Source organism: Pelophylax lessonae (genome assembly GCF_965119305.1).
Source record: "Pelophylax lessonae genome assembly, chromosome: 9".
NCBI classification, from domain to species: Eukaryota; Metazoa; Chordata; class Amphibia; order Anura; family Ranidae; genus Pelophylax; species Pelophylax lessonae.
This window is the reverse complement of record NC_138776.1, coordinates 187,177,639-187,193,832: the sequence shown is the minus strand read 5'-3', so window position 1 is coordinate 187,193,832 and position 16,194 is coordinate 187,177,639. Positions and strand designations below refer to the sequence as shown.

General features: G+C 42.9%; 1 protein-coding gene across 3 annotated transcripts in view; it reads left to right on the top strand.

The window, feature by feature from the left end:
- RASGEF1A (RasGEF domain family member 1A) overlaps nt 1–16,194 on the top strand; it is a 565,812-nt gene that overhangs the window by 369,223 nt on the left and 180,395 nt on the right. Inside the window, exon 1 of one of the 3 annotated variants that reach the window (XM_082267365.1) lies at nt 11,614–11,694. The exons of the other annotated variants lie outside the window; for them this stretch is intronic. The gene's annotated coding sequence lies outside the window, so the exon portion shown is untranslated. Of the gene's footprint in view, nt 1–11,613; nt 11,695–16,194 lie in introns of those variants that run through there. 3 annotated transcript variants of the gene reach the window in all.

Genomic DNA, 16,194 nt, shown 5'->3' with positions numbered 1-16,194 from the left:
CACGTGGAAGGCAGCCACCTGATGGAAACTTATGGATATGCTTTTTGAAACATGTGAGTGCAATATTTATTGTTTTCTAGTTCATTGAATCTTTTAATAAATGCTACACAGGTAGAGCGGCCCTCTTCTCCCTTTTTTTTTTCACTTATACATAGTCTGGAGACCCCTGCTGTAAAGAAAGAGAGGGGGTGTGCCTGACCAGGTCTGTTAGACCACAGAGTAAAATGGACAGCATGGTCAACATTGTCTGGACTACACAGTTAGTTTTAGATAAACTAATTTTTTAGTTCCACTAAGACTATCAAGTTAAGACTATATATTTGAGGTTATCTAAATGAGTAAATATTTATACTTATATGACTTCTCTTGGGCTTTAAACTGTTGGCCAAAAAAAACAAATGTAACCGAGCCCCACCTATGAGGATCACAACGTATGTGTTATTCTGATAAGTAAATATAAGTAATATAATATAACTCCATGGACTTGATTCACAAAGTTTTACTCAGTGAAAAGGATCTTCATTTTCAGCCATATGCTATAGATTTGAAATCTCATTGGCTCTCCGCCAAAACAATGTAATAAAAATATGATGTTTTTTGGTGTGTACATTTTGTGAACTGAGTGGCACGTCTGTATGTGGTCCTAGGTGAGACGGGACATAGAAAGTTTGAGTTCAGATGGCTGAGTTTATTACCAGCTTGCCCATTTGAGCCTGGTCATAATATAATTCATGACTACTTCCTGTCAGCAAAACATGCATATCATCGCCCATAATGTTATCCCTTAGCAATTTTTATTTCACTTACACAATACCATAAGAAAGAAGGTCACAGATTTCAGTCTCCAAAGTAACTTTTCAGAAAACATTTTCTTTCTAAATGTATTCATGTGACCTGAGTGTTGTGCAAAATAAGGAAGACAACAAAAAAAAAAAACAGAATATTGCAAGACTCACACGAATAAACACACATAGTTCCTGAAAAGTTTCTGAAACTCCACAGAATAAACAAATTGATGATTTTGATTTATAAAAACTGGAGGAAAAAAAATAGCACAAAAAAGAAGATGTCATGAATAGAAAACCAACAACAATCTTTACATTTTTCTATAAAATGAAAGGCAAAAATATTTTTTGGCTTCTCAATTGGTTACAGCCACATGGTGGCTCTGCCCAGACCAGGGAACGGCGGCCGGCCGGCGACTGCGAGTAAGCACTCGCTCGCTGATGAATAATTGATGCTGGTTGATGGATGGGATAGCGGGGCAGCGTGGCGGACACGGCAAGGCCCAGTCACGGACACCGGTGTCCGTGAGCGGACACCTTGCCGACCCCTGGGCAAGGCCCAGTCACGGACACCGTGAGCGGACACCTTGCCGACCCCTGGCCCAGACAGGTCCAACCCTTCTACAATGTTGGAGGCAGATGTGCTTCATTCCTTGGAGGCCCTCCAATTTCTTCTGTTTAGAGACTCCAAAGCCTCCTACCCCTTAACTGCCCCTATGCTTACTACCCTCTGGGCCTGGAGGGTGGGCCTGGAGGGTGGGCCAAGTGCTCGAAAAGTATCCAAAACTGGCAGTGTCTCTGAACACCCCAGTGTGGCTCAATCCCACACTACCTCATTTATATACGTTACCTGAGCCAGGAGCCCGGGCCAAATATAAGGTAAGACAGTGTCTCAAACAGTGGTTTACCAGTCTTTGTGCCCTAGGGAGTGGTTCTCTTCAGATTATAGTGTGCCAGCTACCTACTCATTTCACTACATGCAGCTCTCCCATACCTTCAAAAGCCAGTTTTCGCAAGCCTCCACATTGGTCCTTCAGTCTGACCTGGAAGAAATTCTCCAACAAGCTTGTGTTGATAAGCCCATCTCAAATTTATACACTCATCTTCTCTCAGTATCCCTGCCTAGCATAGAGGGGCTCCGGGGTCAGTGGCTGTGGGGAATCCAGATATAGATACTGATGATTGGGAGGACCTCTGGGAACTCCCATTTCGCACTTTAGTGTCACTACAAGATCAACCTATCCAATTTAAAATTGTGCATAGGGCCTACTGCACTCCCTACAGACCTCATACGATGAACCCATCGCATCCACAGGAGTGCTGGAGGTGTAGCCGTTTTCCAGGAAACTTCTCTCACACTTTCTGGATGTGCCCCACAATCACTGGTTTCTGGGAAGAAGTACTTGGAGATGATTCACGCTGTACTGCAAATTTCCTTACAGCCTACCATGAGTGTTTTTATTTTAGGCCTGGTGGAAAGAGAGAATCCTAGTCTCCTTCTCTTTTATGCTAGGAAAGCAATTATGGTACTATGAACTGGAAAAAACTTGGTCCCCCACCCCTATCCTTTTGGAGACACCTAGTGAACTCCAGCTTAACACTATATAAGGATACTTACACAAATCGGGGTTGCCTGAAGAAATATGACAGGATATGGTCCAAATGGTTGGCGGAACCTGCAACTGCATCCCCCTATTCTCTGAACTAGTGTAAGTTAAAAAGTTCTTAAGTTGCTAGATGGTCTGTACTGGTAATGGGACATTTTTTTTTTATCCTGATGTTTTGTTTTTTGTTTTTCCATACAATTTTTATTGAAAGTGAAAGTAACGAGCGTCTTTTTGAACAAACACCGGCAATACAGAGATAAACACATGTCTAGGAATTTCTACATACAGTGTTATAAACAACATAGGTTAATAAAAAAAGAAAACATCTTGTCGGGGATAAAAACCCATCGTAGATTTTAACAGACAATTGCGCGTTTGTGCGACGCTGTACCCAAAATAAATTGATATCCTTTTTCCCCACAAATAGAGCTTTCTTTTGGTGGTATTTGATCACCTGTGCGATTTTTATTTTTTGGACGATAAACCAAAAAATAGCGACAATTCTTGGAAAAAAAAAAAAAAACAATATTTTTCACATTCTGCTATATAACATTCCCAAAAAAATGTAAAAATCTAAATTTTTTTACATGTTAGGTCAATTTGTTTTCTGCAACATATTTTTGGTAAAAAAAATCGCAATAAGCATATTTTGATTGCTTTGCGCAAAGTTATCGCATCTACTAACTACGGGAAAGATTTATGTCATTTTTATTGTATTTTTTTTTTACTAGTAATGGCGGCGATTTGCGATTTTTTGCGGGACTGCGACATTGCAGCGGACAGATCGGACCCCTAACTGAAATTTTTGCCACTTTTGGGGGTACCAATGACATTACTACAGTAATCAGTGATAAAAATATGCACTGTTACTGTAATAATGACACTGGCAGGGAAGGGGTTAACACTGTGGGTGATCAAGGGGTTAAATGTGAGCCTAGGGGAGTGATTCTAACTGTATGTTAACAGAAGGATCACAGGCACTCTGTGATCATTTCAGAGAGAAGAACGGTCAGCTGTGTTTACAACAGCTGACCGTTCTTCTCTCTCAGCGGGGAGCGACCACGGGTTTCAGGTGGCAACTGGAGCCACCTGCCCCGTGCATCGGAGTCCTCGCTGCTGAGTGGGGGCGGGAGCGTGCTGCTGGCGGTGCATGCTCGCCCCCGAGCTGCAGGTGGGCAGCCCTACGTCGGTACGTACAGGGGGGCCAGCCTGCCACTGTATATATGCGGTGGGCGGTCTGGAACTGGTTAACACAGTTATCCTGCTGATGTTAATATTGTACACTGGGCTCCACAATACTCAGTGCTTCTTCCCCACATGTTCCTTTGCTCTCTGCCTCTGTACTGTTATCAATTAGAATTGTTAAGTAATCCTAACACAAGTCTAGAACCCTCCTGGAATAGGCTGCTAGAGAGCCTCAAGTAAATCAATTTTTTTTTTTTACACCTCTGCAAACATTGGAGCAGTGTGTGAATATTTTTGATTACTCTGGGTCTCACTGGATGCAGGCTCAACTACTTCTCCCTGCCTTCTAGTGGATTATAGATGGTAGTGGGCTGGAAGAGGCAGACTCTTGGCCTGAATATTCATGTGGCCCCAACCAATCTCTGGGGGAGAATGCTCAGTAGGTGGCTGAGGATGGCATAAATAGTTTGGGGCCTGGAGCAGGAAGGTTCTTGTTCAGTAGGAGGAGATTCCAGTCTGAGGGACTGCAGCCCTTCTGGGCAGGAAAGTTGAAGTTTGCAGGAGTTCGTCAAGGTCCCAGCTCCCTGGACTGTTAGCTGGCTCAGCCTCTCAGCAAGCTGCTGTCAGCCTGAGTCAGCCGCTCCTGCCCCCTCCACAGCCCAGTACTCCAGTGAAAACGGGGGGGGGGGGGGTCAGAGGAGAGTGGGTCTTTGCTCACAGAATCCTGATGTAGCGCTACCCCCGTAGGAGCTTTTTGAAAACTCTCTTGCTTTTCTCTTTAGCCAGGCACACAGTATTTTCCACATCCAGGCTCATTTCTTGAATAATCAGTCTATTGGTTTTGGTTGTTTTTGATGTTTTATTGAGAACTTGGATAGGGAAGAGTAGATAAGGGGATACTCCAGATTCAACTATTTACAGGAAAGACAACTTCTTCAACTTGACTGTGGAATTCCTAGTAGAAGCAATATGCACTATTGCGCATGACTTCTATGGGACAGATAGACTATTGCTCTTCCAACAGCTGTCTGCTGCACCCAGTAGCTGACTTTCCTAGCACAGAGGAGAAGCCTACAAAAGAACAATCTCCTAGATTCTTGGTCTGAATTCACATGAGTCGCATCATGGTCCTTCCAGGCATGGATCCCCTCAGTCAGCTGTTCAGAACACGTAGGTCAGCTCTCCAGGTTCCAGGCCTCCAGCCTAAGGCTGCATGGACAAGGTGACCCCTCTTCAACTGGACTCTCCTTTGCAGGCAAAGAACACTTCCTGTGTCTCCTCACTGAATATAAACACCTCTTCCCAGCATGCATAGGGCCTTATGCCTGCAATTGGCTGGGATGGCCTCCATATTCATGCCACTTATCTGCGCGAGTCACTCCTGTCCACCCAGCAATTTCCAAAACTGCCTGGATACAGATGAGTCAATGCAAATCCAGTAACACTTGTTAAACACACAGGACTCCCTGGCTCGCCAATTCAGTCACCCTATTAGGTAGTAAACTACTATATTTTACCTTAGTTTCCTGTTAAGCAGGAGGCCACACTATGCTAAATATATATATCCTAGCAACCTACCTAGGAGGGTTCTACACTGAGAACTGAGCAATCAGCAGTCTTTGATCGCTCAGTTTTCAGTTGAGTATAAAGGTTTTTTTTAAGTCTATACTTCTCTTTTTATGTTGTTGTACTTCGCCGAAATCTTTTTGATTCAACGGCATCTTTCCTGAGGATTAGTGACCAATATTGAACTGCATATTTAAGCCAAGGCCAAACCAGTGTTATATAGAGGGGTAGAAATATAGATTTATTATGCCCTTTAATGCATGACAGTAATTTGCTAGCTTTATTAGCTGTAGCCTGATAGTGCATGAGATTGCTAAGTCTGTGATCTACAAGCACCCCCAGATCCTTTTACATTACTGATTCTCCCAGAGTCCCTCCTAATGTGCGATTTGCATGTGTATTTTTGGCACCCAAGCACATAACTTTACATTTCTCAATATTCACCCTAATCTGCCAAGTAGCTGCCCAACCCCCAATTATTTCAAGGTCTTCCTGTAATGATGATGTAAGTGCAGTTTTAATAAAAATATATATACAGTATTTATTACTAGGAAGAAAGAAAAAGGAAGAAAAGACAAAATATTGGACTTAATGGAAATGTCAATTTATATGTACTCCATTAAAGATTCTGAAAAATCTGAACATGGCCTCCTATAATTCATTAAAACATCCCTGACCATCTCTGTCCTATTTTAAATTTCATTTAAATTTCATTAAGCCTAATAAGTGTGTTAGGATCAGAAACAGCAGGTAATATAATGATAGAAGAGATGTGAAGGAATGGGAAATTTAGCATATTCTGTACAGCGTGTAAATTAGAGGGGGCAGCAGTTATGTTTTACCCCCAGACCTGAAGGGACCCCCTGCTCTCATACAACTACATTTCTGCTCTGAATGTGTGCTAATTAGTAAAAAAAAACTTGTTCCTCTGCATCATTTTTTCTTGATATATATATATATATATATATATATATATACACTCACCAGCCACTTTATTAGGCACACCTTGCTAATACCTGGTTGGACCCCATAGATTCAAACATTCATCATTCCTCAGAGATTTTGGTCCATATGTGACATGATAGCATCACGCAGTTGCTGCAGATTTGTCGGCTGCACATCCATGATGCAAATCTCCACCACATCCCAAAGGTGCTCCATTGGAATAAGATCTGGTGACTGTGGAGGCCATTGGAGTACAGTGAACTCATTGCTATGTTTAATAAACCATTTTGAGATGATTTGAGCTTTGTGACATGGCGTATTATCCTGCTGGAAGGAGCCATCAGAAGATGGGTACAGTGTAGTCATAAAGGGTTTTACATGGTCAGCAACAATACTGAGGTAGGCCCTGGAATTTAAACAATGCTCAGTTGGTACTAAGGGGCCCAAAGTGTGCCAAGAAAATATCCCCCACACCTATACACCACCACCATCAGCCTGAACCATTGATACAAGGCAGGATGGATCCATGCTTTCATGTTGTTTATGCCAAATTCGTACCCTACCAACTGCATGTCGCAGCTGAAATTGAGACTCATCAGACCAGGCAACATTTTTCCAGTCTTCTATTGTCCAATTTTGGTGAGCCTGTGCGAATTGTAGCGTCAGTTTCCTGTTTTTGCTGATAGGAGTGGCACCCAGTGGGGTCTTCTACTGCCGTAGCCCATCTGCTTCAACGTTCGATGTGTTGTGCGTTCAGAGATGGTATTCTGCATACCTTGGTTGTAACGAGTGGTTATTTGAGTTACTGTTGCCTTTCTATCATCTTGAACCAGTCTCCTCATTCTCCTCTGACCTCTGACAACAACAAGGCATTTTCCTCCACACAACCTCCTCTCACTGGATATTTTCTCTTTTTCAGATCATTCTTTGTAAACCCTAGAGATGGTTGAGCATGAAAATCCCAGTGGATCATCAGTTTTTTAAATACTCAGACCAGCCCATCTGACACTACCAATCATGCCACATTCAAAGTCACTTAAATCCCCTTTCTTTCCCACTCTGATGCTCGGTTTGAACTTCAGCAAGTTATCTTTACCACATCTAGATGCCTAAATGCATTGAGTTGCTGCCATGTGATTGGCTGATTAGCAATTTGTGTTACCAAGCAATACATATAAAATAAGTATAAGTATGTGGGATAGCTATACTAGCTTGATATATTATGTGATTTCTTAGTACAGTAATTGTGATTTTTTTTTTTGTATCTGTCTTCTTTCTTGTCTATGGACAGAGAATTTTCAAGAAATATCATTGTCAAATTAGTGGATGACAAACGTACTTAAAGCCTAAATGCAGCCAAATAAATAACACAAAAAATCAGCACAAAGGACAAAACATACAGTTAACAGGATGTGTTCCTTGTGCTGATGCCTCTTCTTTTAGGTGAAATCCTCCTTCATCCATGTCCCTCCACCCCTGCCACATATTCATCTAGTGCAGCAGGGGTTACTAGAAATAAGGGGCTGTCACAGACTAATTAAGAGACCCTTACTATGCCCAACCTTTCCTCTTAGCTGCTCCGTTCATAGAAGCCATACTACAGCTTCTATAAATAGAAAACTATGCATGAATGAGGTCACTTGTCTCAGAACAAGGGTAGCACCTTGCTAAAAGGAGTGCTTATCACCAATGCCTGGGACCAGACAAGGGCCATGATCATGTAAAAGTCAAACATTAAGGCAGTCTCCAAACTCAAAGTTCCTCCAGAAGATGTTGTCTCTTGTCCTACACACTTAAACAGGTATATGTGTTGCATTGGGAGAACATACAGAACCTATGCCCACTCCACCAATCAGCATACCTCTGTTACCTTATCCCCAGTAACAGAATGGGGTCCCGCTGTGCACATAGTTCGGACGTCATGCGTGCTTCACCTAACCCTTCTCGTTCCATACCAAGTGACCAAGTGAATTAGATCTGTGTAATGGAAATCGTCTCCCAGGGATTGACAGAAACAGATAGCTAGGGGGGAGGGAGCCAAATACCAATCCCCTCACTATCAGAAAATCTGTCACGTGTTCAGGTACTACGGCAACGACTGGTTGCTGTTCTTTCTTGCAGTTTAACCTTTTATTGTAGTGATGTTTCACTGCCCCCAATGTGCTAATTTAGACCCAGGTTCCTTAGAGAGACACCAGGACCCCAGATGCACCACTTGAGTAACTACAGACCAGGTTTTGAGCAGAGTAAACATCTTTACTGAACACTTGGCAGAACATGTACAACATGCGACAACGTACTTTGGCTAACTAAACTTAACTGTGGCTACTCCGATAGTGGCATCTGTGGGAAAAGTCCAAACTGGTGACAGTTCAAAAAAAGGAGTTCATTTCTGTGACAGGAGTCACTTTGGTTGGGGGGCCCGTGGAACCCAGCTTATCTTCAAGAGGTTGAGAAATCCCTCTCTCATCTCCCTAGGCCCCTCTTATGTGTAAGTTACCCTTTGTCTATTAGGGACACAGGGTGACCAAGGACATCATGGACAGCTACTTATTAGACACTGAGAATGTGGTTTGGATTACTTAAATGGGACAGTAATAACTGTCAACAATATATCTCAAGGAATATAGGAAGACTCTGGGACTCTAGGCCTAGCTGCCTATTGGCAATAGGATACTGTTTCACACAGTCAGACTCATAGCAGATGCTAATATCATCAGCTCAACAACCTGTCTTCCAGACATGGTTGATTATGCTGATTACTCACCTATTTTTTACTGTGGGTTCTGTGTTTATACCTATGATAATGTATATTGTACTTCAGGAGCTAGAGGACGGCAGTCTGCTAGTTAATTGGCTCAGGTTGACTGAATCACTGTCATCTGTTAGTTACTGGTGGAAAAGTAGAATATGATTTGTGTTAGTTGTTCTTTAGATATGTTAATTATATTTCTGTACACAATTTTATCTGCATATGATAATGTAATTAGGCACCGGACTTGGTGTGGTAATTTGATCAGGAGAGAGATGTTTCCCTGTGCTGTATATATTGTGTGTGAGACTGTTCAATAAAGTTGATGCTTCCAGATCTATACAAGATCTATACAAGCTAAGACGGAAGCCCACAAGCACAGTATGGGGTCGCAGTTCTGTTACAATCTCCTTGGGAATTTTCCGATGGGTTGGCAATCCAACAAACTTCTTAGAACATAATTCAGAGTCTCTGTACGTGCATCCAGAGCCCGTCCCTAATTCTTATGCTGTGGATTGCGGGCCTCCTCCCTTTTCTTTACACAAGAGAGAGGTTGAACCCCCCAGGAAAACCTGCAAACACACAAGGGAAGGTGGCACAAGCATTACCCCCCCCCTCTTTCCTCCCAACCTGGGCAGCCAGGTAGACTGACTAACCTAGAGTGGGCAACCTGCCTACAAGCTGGATGGTGCTGACAGGGTCACCCATTTCTCGAATTGGCCATAGATAGCTTGATTTTCAGATGCTCGCTGCTGAAACAGGTACAACAATTTAGGATTCCCTCTTAAAGTGAATTTGTTCAGATTGCTCTTTTTCGCACCTTATAAGCCAAATTCATCCTTTCTCACACTGTTTTGTTCCCTGTGCCACCATCCACATATAACTTGCCTAAAGATGCTCAGATTGTGAATGCAGAAACACCCTTTCAACCTTTTGGGCAGCTTAAGGTCCTGTATACACTACTGCGCTGTGGGGAAATGCGAAAAAAAATCACACTTTTCTGCATGTTATCTTGATGCGTTGCAGTGCCATTTAATTTAAGTGTCTACCTAACATACCTAGGCAGTGTGCCACAATGCACAGATGAAAACTGCAAAATTGTTGCATTTTTGGTCTAATGTGTATTGTAAAGCATTGGCATCCCATCCAATTCGCTTCTCTGTCTTTTGGCTAAGATCAAGTGTAGTATATATTCTTATTAGTGTCCAGTAGGGGTGCTACACTGTCATTTTGGCCTTTTGGTAGTAATGACTGGCTGTATAGTATGGGAGCTCTAAAGGCTAGTACCAGCTGGAACAAAAACTGGGGTGCCCACAGGCAGTTGGGGCATGGAAGTAATTCCCCTGGGAAAACTAGAGGGGCCCAGTGCCTTCTGATTTGAATGGGTCTAACTTGTCTTGCCATGGGCTGGGAAGGCAGAGAGTCCACGGTTTCTGTGCCCCTGGAGCTGGTTGCCCCAGGTGTGCTCTTAGTAACACTTGGGTGTGGAACCTCACTGTGTGAGCAGACACATGGTCAAAGCACTAAAAATGTTTTCTGCAATGCGCCTCCATGGGTTAGGCCTTTTGGCTAAGTATGGGGCAATTTTTTTGCAACTAGGCATCAGGGCCTTGCCAGTGCACATTGCACGTCCACTATTTATTAAAAAAAAAAAAAATGTTGTAACTTTTTTGGGTGTTTTTTTCACTGAATAGAGGGTGTGGGACTTTAAGCCTACTCTGAAGTCTGGTAGGGGGGGTTGGAGGATGTGTGACCATTAGATTCCTTCCTCCTCTGAACCGGGGGGGTCTCTCTTCAGAAGTACTCATTGGTCGGCTTTGGATGACCATGAGGAGAGGGGTCCCCCAGGCATTTTGGCTAGGCAGACCACGGTCGAAAACCTTGTCCCTGTCAGGGGCCTTGTGCCCCGTGGGTTCAGGGTAAAGTCCTACCCCTTCAGGGAGTGGACAAAAAGCACACCCTTAAGTGCACTTGCTTTGCACCCTTTTTGTACACTTATGGGATTTTGTTTTTGTCCACCACCGCAGATTCAAAGAAAAAATCCAAACGGAAACACTACGTGTTAAACACACATGTATTGCCACAATGCATCAGTGTTATTGGGTGTTACACGCCCTCTTCTTTTGCCATTTTGTTTGGACCTGAAATCTAGGTTTTCACCTTTGGTGAAGAAATGCAAATCTATAAAAGATCTATAAAGTTATTATTACTATAAATACTATAAAAATAGACTATGTTTCTGGTAATCATTATACAGATAACATTTACAAAAGATGAAATCTAATGCTGTGTGTTTAGGTTGGATGTCCTAATAAATGTTTTTCTGCTAATTACATTTCGTTTCATGGTCATCCTGTGGTGGTATCAATAATGGTAGCAATGGGCACAGATATCCTACACCAGGCTGATGGGTATGTCACTTTACATTGGTATAGCAGAAGTTTGGTGCTTGTACAGAGAGGATTGCAATGGATTCTTCTTCCATACCACTGAATAAGCAGCTCTCATTTTACAGAAATTAGCTGCTCTCCTCCACACAGGGGAAATTTGAGCTTTTGTTAATGTCGTGTGGTGTGAATAAGTATTGAGAAGGAGGAGGTCTACAGAGAGGCAGAGGTAGATCAAAATTTCAGCCTTCCAAATATATGGTACAGGCAAGAGCATACAGCAACCCACAGACGTATGGTGGGAGAGAAGAGACCAATTTTGGGTTTATCTAAAAATCATTATCAGCTGTACGGTGCTTTTTTTGCTTGACAATATCAGAAAGTTCATCGGCTAGAGGTGGAATTATAGGAGATGAAGAGCGAAGAGGCATTGGCGACGTGTGGCTGAGGATTCCCTGACATACAAGGTAAAATGTCACACCAAATGCCTAATCTGACAGATCACCTGGAACAAAATGTATTTTTGTTGGATGATTTCTCAAGATAGGTTAGCCAAGACAATTATTTTATATACAACCACTTGTGATAAGCGAGGTCTGAATAATATGCACTTGTGATGTTATGCATTTTTCAACACCATGTTACCTGATCACATTGAATAAAATGTGTTTTGACAGCTCTAATACAGAATGAGTCAAAGACCTAAACCTTACGTGGGACTTCTAATAATTGTAAATGCAATGTAATAGTGCGTTGAGGATTATGTACAAAGTGCTAAGTAATTTTATTCCATTCATTTGTCCTGTCTATAATCCATGCAGCTGTGCCCGAGCCGTAAGATTGTTTTTTCCTTCCTCCTTCAGCGTACGGGCTTTACTGCAATAGAATGATATGCTTTGAATTGTCCTGTTGTTAAATCACATGTGAACGACTGAAATGCTCAAGTGATCCCTAAGCAGTTTGCATTTAAAGGGATAGACAGCTGAGAGCAGGCCACATGGCATTTTGCTTCCTGTGGCCTCAGAATTTGATGTAGCATGTTTGTTACCCAGGGGGATCAAGCATATGTCTTTTTATTGATTTCAATTGAACAATGTATAGCACTGTTAAAAATGAGTCATCAGGAGTGGTTCACTAAAGGGATAGAGAATATCCACTTAGAAAAGCGAGGCTGTGCTGTCTATGAATTACCATTCTTGTGCAGGGAATTAAAAAAAAAAAAAATTGGCCCTGCTCATTGGATTGGTTGATTAAAACATTCACAGCTTCACATTACTATAAAATTCATCTTAGCTATAAGGAACTGACTGTAGGTAATTTGTACTTTTGATGGAATATGCATGCATTTTGTGGAGACTGCCTTAATGTGGGCTATAGAAAATTAGGAAGTGCTGGATCCAGAGTTGGTTAGGAGGTGCTGGATCCAGAGTTGGTTAGGAGGTGCTGGATCCAGAGTTGGTTAGGAGGTGCTGGATCCAGAGTTGGTTAGGAGGTGCTGGATCCAGAGTTGGTTAGGAGGTGCTGGATCCAGAGTTGGTTTTCTTTATCATTGTGAAGAGAAGTCCATATTGTAGAGTCCAGTGACATTGGTTAGGCATCTCACTGACCTAAAAGGGCCTCAAAGGTACCTTGAGTACAGAAGGACAAACAGTGCCACACTAAAAGTTTAGGAGTCCAAGAACCTTTATTTCATTATAGAAACACAACATTTTTCCCTCACCAGGCCTGATAAGAAAGAAATGGTGAACTTGTACATGTTTAAGTGGTTCTAAAGACTGAAGATATTTCACCTGCATGCATTCTATGTATAAAGGTAAAAAACCTTCAGTGTGCAGCTCCCCCCCCCCCACTCCCCCAGTCCCACCTAAAACCTGAGCCCCATCTCCATCCAGTGTTGTGCACAAGAGCAACGCCTCTCCCAGGTCTATCCATCCTCCTCATTTGGCTGAAAAGCAGCAGTAGGAGCCATGGGCTCTGGAGCAGGGGACAGGGCTGAGTCATGCTTTCTTTGTCTTACGGGGGCAGCTCCTTAAGGGGGGGGGGGTCCAGAGCACCGGTTGGGGATCTGAGAAGAGGAGGATCCGGGAGGTTCTGTACCACTGCACAAAGCAGGTAAGTATAATACGTTTTTTTTTCCTTAAATTTTTCCTTTACAAACACTTTAATGGAGAAGCAATCAATTTGGTAGTTGGGTGCTTTAAACCATTCATCCAAAGATGTGCTTCAACAGTCGTTTTTTTTTTCTAATACCCAAATGCTGAAGCAAATATTTAGAGGAAATAGAAGCCCAAAGCAAAAAAATAAATAAATAAATATCGAAGGGCTAACATGACTGGGCAAACAGGGGAATCGGGATACAGAGGGTTCATTTTATAATAGGAAGATAGGAAGGTGCACATACAGTGATGGGAGGGTACACAGCGGAAGGAGGGACTCCAAGGGGTCTTCAAGGTGGGATTGCAAAGTTGGAGGAAGAACGTTGAAGAAGAAAGTTCCCACCCTCCCGCCTCTGCACTGGATCTATCACCTTTTTATGGTTATAGCGGCATGGCGGTTGGGGTCTTTGGAGGCATTGTAAAATCTGCTGTGAATATCATATTTGGGACCCATCTAAGGTATGGAGTCCCATGTGGAATAAAAGTTAATGGTGGTTTAACTGGTAGGTTGAACTCTGAGGTATCTGCAGAGAGTTGGGGTTGTCTCCGAGCCGGTGTGGTGTGGCTGGGGACCGTGTAAGTAGTTATGCAGATACTACAATGCGAATGTTTCATACTGTGTGCTTTCAAAGATTGGCAACCTTATGCTTATGGTTACTGTATTTATAATATTATTTCTGTTTTAAGGAATGTTTTGTTGTATTTGGTTATTTGTTATTAAATGGCCTCTACGGCCAACTTTACTCCAAAATGTTGTCCTGGTGTTTATTGTAGTTAAGTATAGCATAGCGGTTATTATCACATTGGGTTGATGACATATGTTATGCCTTAGTCAAGGTTTAAAGCAGAAGTAAAGCGTGGTGGGTATGGTAGACATTTGCCATGATGTATGTCATATAGCCCACTTTCACACTATATCACATTTACTTCTTGGTGTGCCCTCCTCCAGTGCTATCTGCATCTACCCCTTCTCCACTGGTGCCATGTCCTTCCCCTCTTCTTCAAGGTCCACTGTCTTCTTCTTGCTTCACCCATTGGGCATGCACTGATGATGTAAGTCCCACGCATGCAAGCTGGAGTCACATTATCCTGGCGCCCGGCTCCACTCCTAGCATCTGTAATAATTTAATTGCAAATGAGTTAAGGAGTTTTTGGCAGATAAAACTTATAAATTCTCTTCTGCTAAAAGATGCTTCCTGCTGGCACATTTTTGTTTTTTAGCTTTACTAAAGCAGTCACGATCCTTGATTAACCCATGCGAGTCCACCACCTTTCTCTTACCAACTTTTAAAGCCTTCATGAGGCAGGAATCTTGTAGTTCCCCAAAGGCATTGGCTTGTGCCTTTGGATTTCTAAACAAAATACTATAAGACCCCGTTCACACTGGGGCGACCTGTCAGGCGACCTGGTCACCTGAAATGTCGCCGTAGGTTGCCTGCCATAGAGAAGCTGTGGACCCGTTCTAATAGGAGCGACACAAGTCGCTCCGACTTAAAAAAAAGGGTCCGGAGCTTCTTTGGGGTGACCTGGAGCGACTTGCATTGACTTCAATGTTATGAAGTCCGTGCCGGCCACTCAGAGGTCGCGGTGCGAGCTGCGCGCCGTGACCTATGAGTTCGCCCCAGCAAGTCGGATCGCCCCAGTGTGAACGGGGTCTTAAATTCTTAAATCTTTGTTGAACCCCTTTTGTTTTTCCTGATACCTTTCAGGATTAAACCCATTAAAACCCAAAACCAAAACTATAATTTATTGCAGCCTACCAATCATTATACGTGGTGGCTGCATCAGTTTTCTTTTCTTAGGATTTATTTGCTCTGTTTTTACCTGGTGATGCCCAGTAACACACCTTCTGTATTAGAGTGCCCCCCATCTGGATGAAGGAACACAGGGGCACCTTTGGACGGCAGCATTGTCAGTCTGGGGGGAGGGGAATGTTAGATGTATCAGCTAAAACTTTACAAGCTGTTAAAGCAACAGTTTTACTCCTGTTAAAATAAAAGTTTTACAGACAGTAAATAAAAGTTGATCATTGTAAGCACCCCCGTCACTGTTAAAGCGGAGTTCCACCCTAAAATTAAACTTACCTCCATCTTAATGCCCGGGGTCACCTGAAAAACAAATGGATAATAGCAATTTTTTTTTACTTACCTGGTTTAGAAGAAAATATACTTACCTTACTTCCTCTTCCTCCCCTCGGCGGCCACGGCGATTCGTCACTTCCTGGCTTGCAATGATTCCTGGGAGCTGAACATCATCGCTCCCAGGAATCAATGCGCCTGCACCGGCCCCGACGTCAGTTCCGGTGCAGGCGCCATCATACCTTGCTAAACAGCTTCTGGGCATGCCCAGAAGCTGTGCAGGGATGACGCTGAGGCACCGGAAGTGACAGCGGGGCCGGTGCAGTGCATTGTGGGACCGAAGAAGACGGAAGAGGACACAGAAGAGAATTGCGCTGGCTTCAAGCTGCCCACACCTGAGATAGCAGCGCTGGACAATACTTTTTCAAGGTAAGTATTTCTTCTTGCAGGTAAGTGCAACCTGGGACAGATCAGAGGCTAGCCATTGTGGAATGTACTAGCCCTGACTGTCCCGGGGGTATTTTTATTAAAAAAAGCTTTCCCAGGGTGGAACTCCACTTTAAATGGTTTGTCTCATCTCTGTAACTGAAACATTCTGCTGGAGAGCTTGCTCCTTTGAAAAACAATAGACATACTGTCCAGATCACCAGATGAAAAAAGAAGAAATAAAGACTAAAAAAGAAAATGAATACAGCCCTCAGATCCAACAAATGGTAAGCTGCTATATAATAAA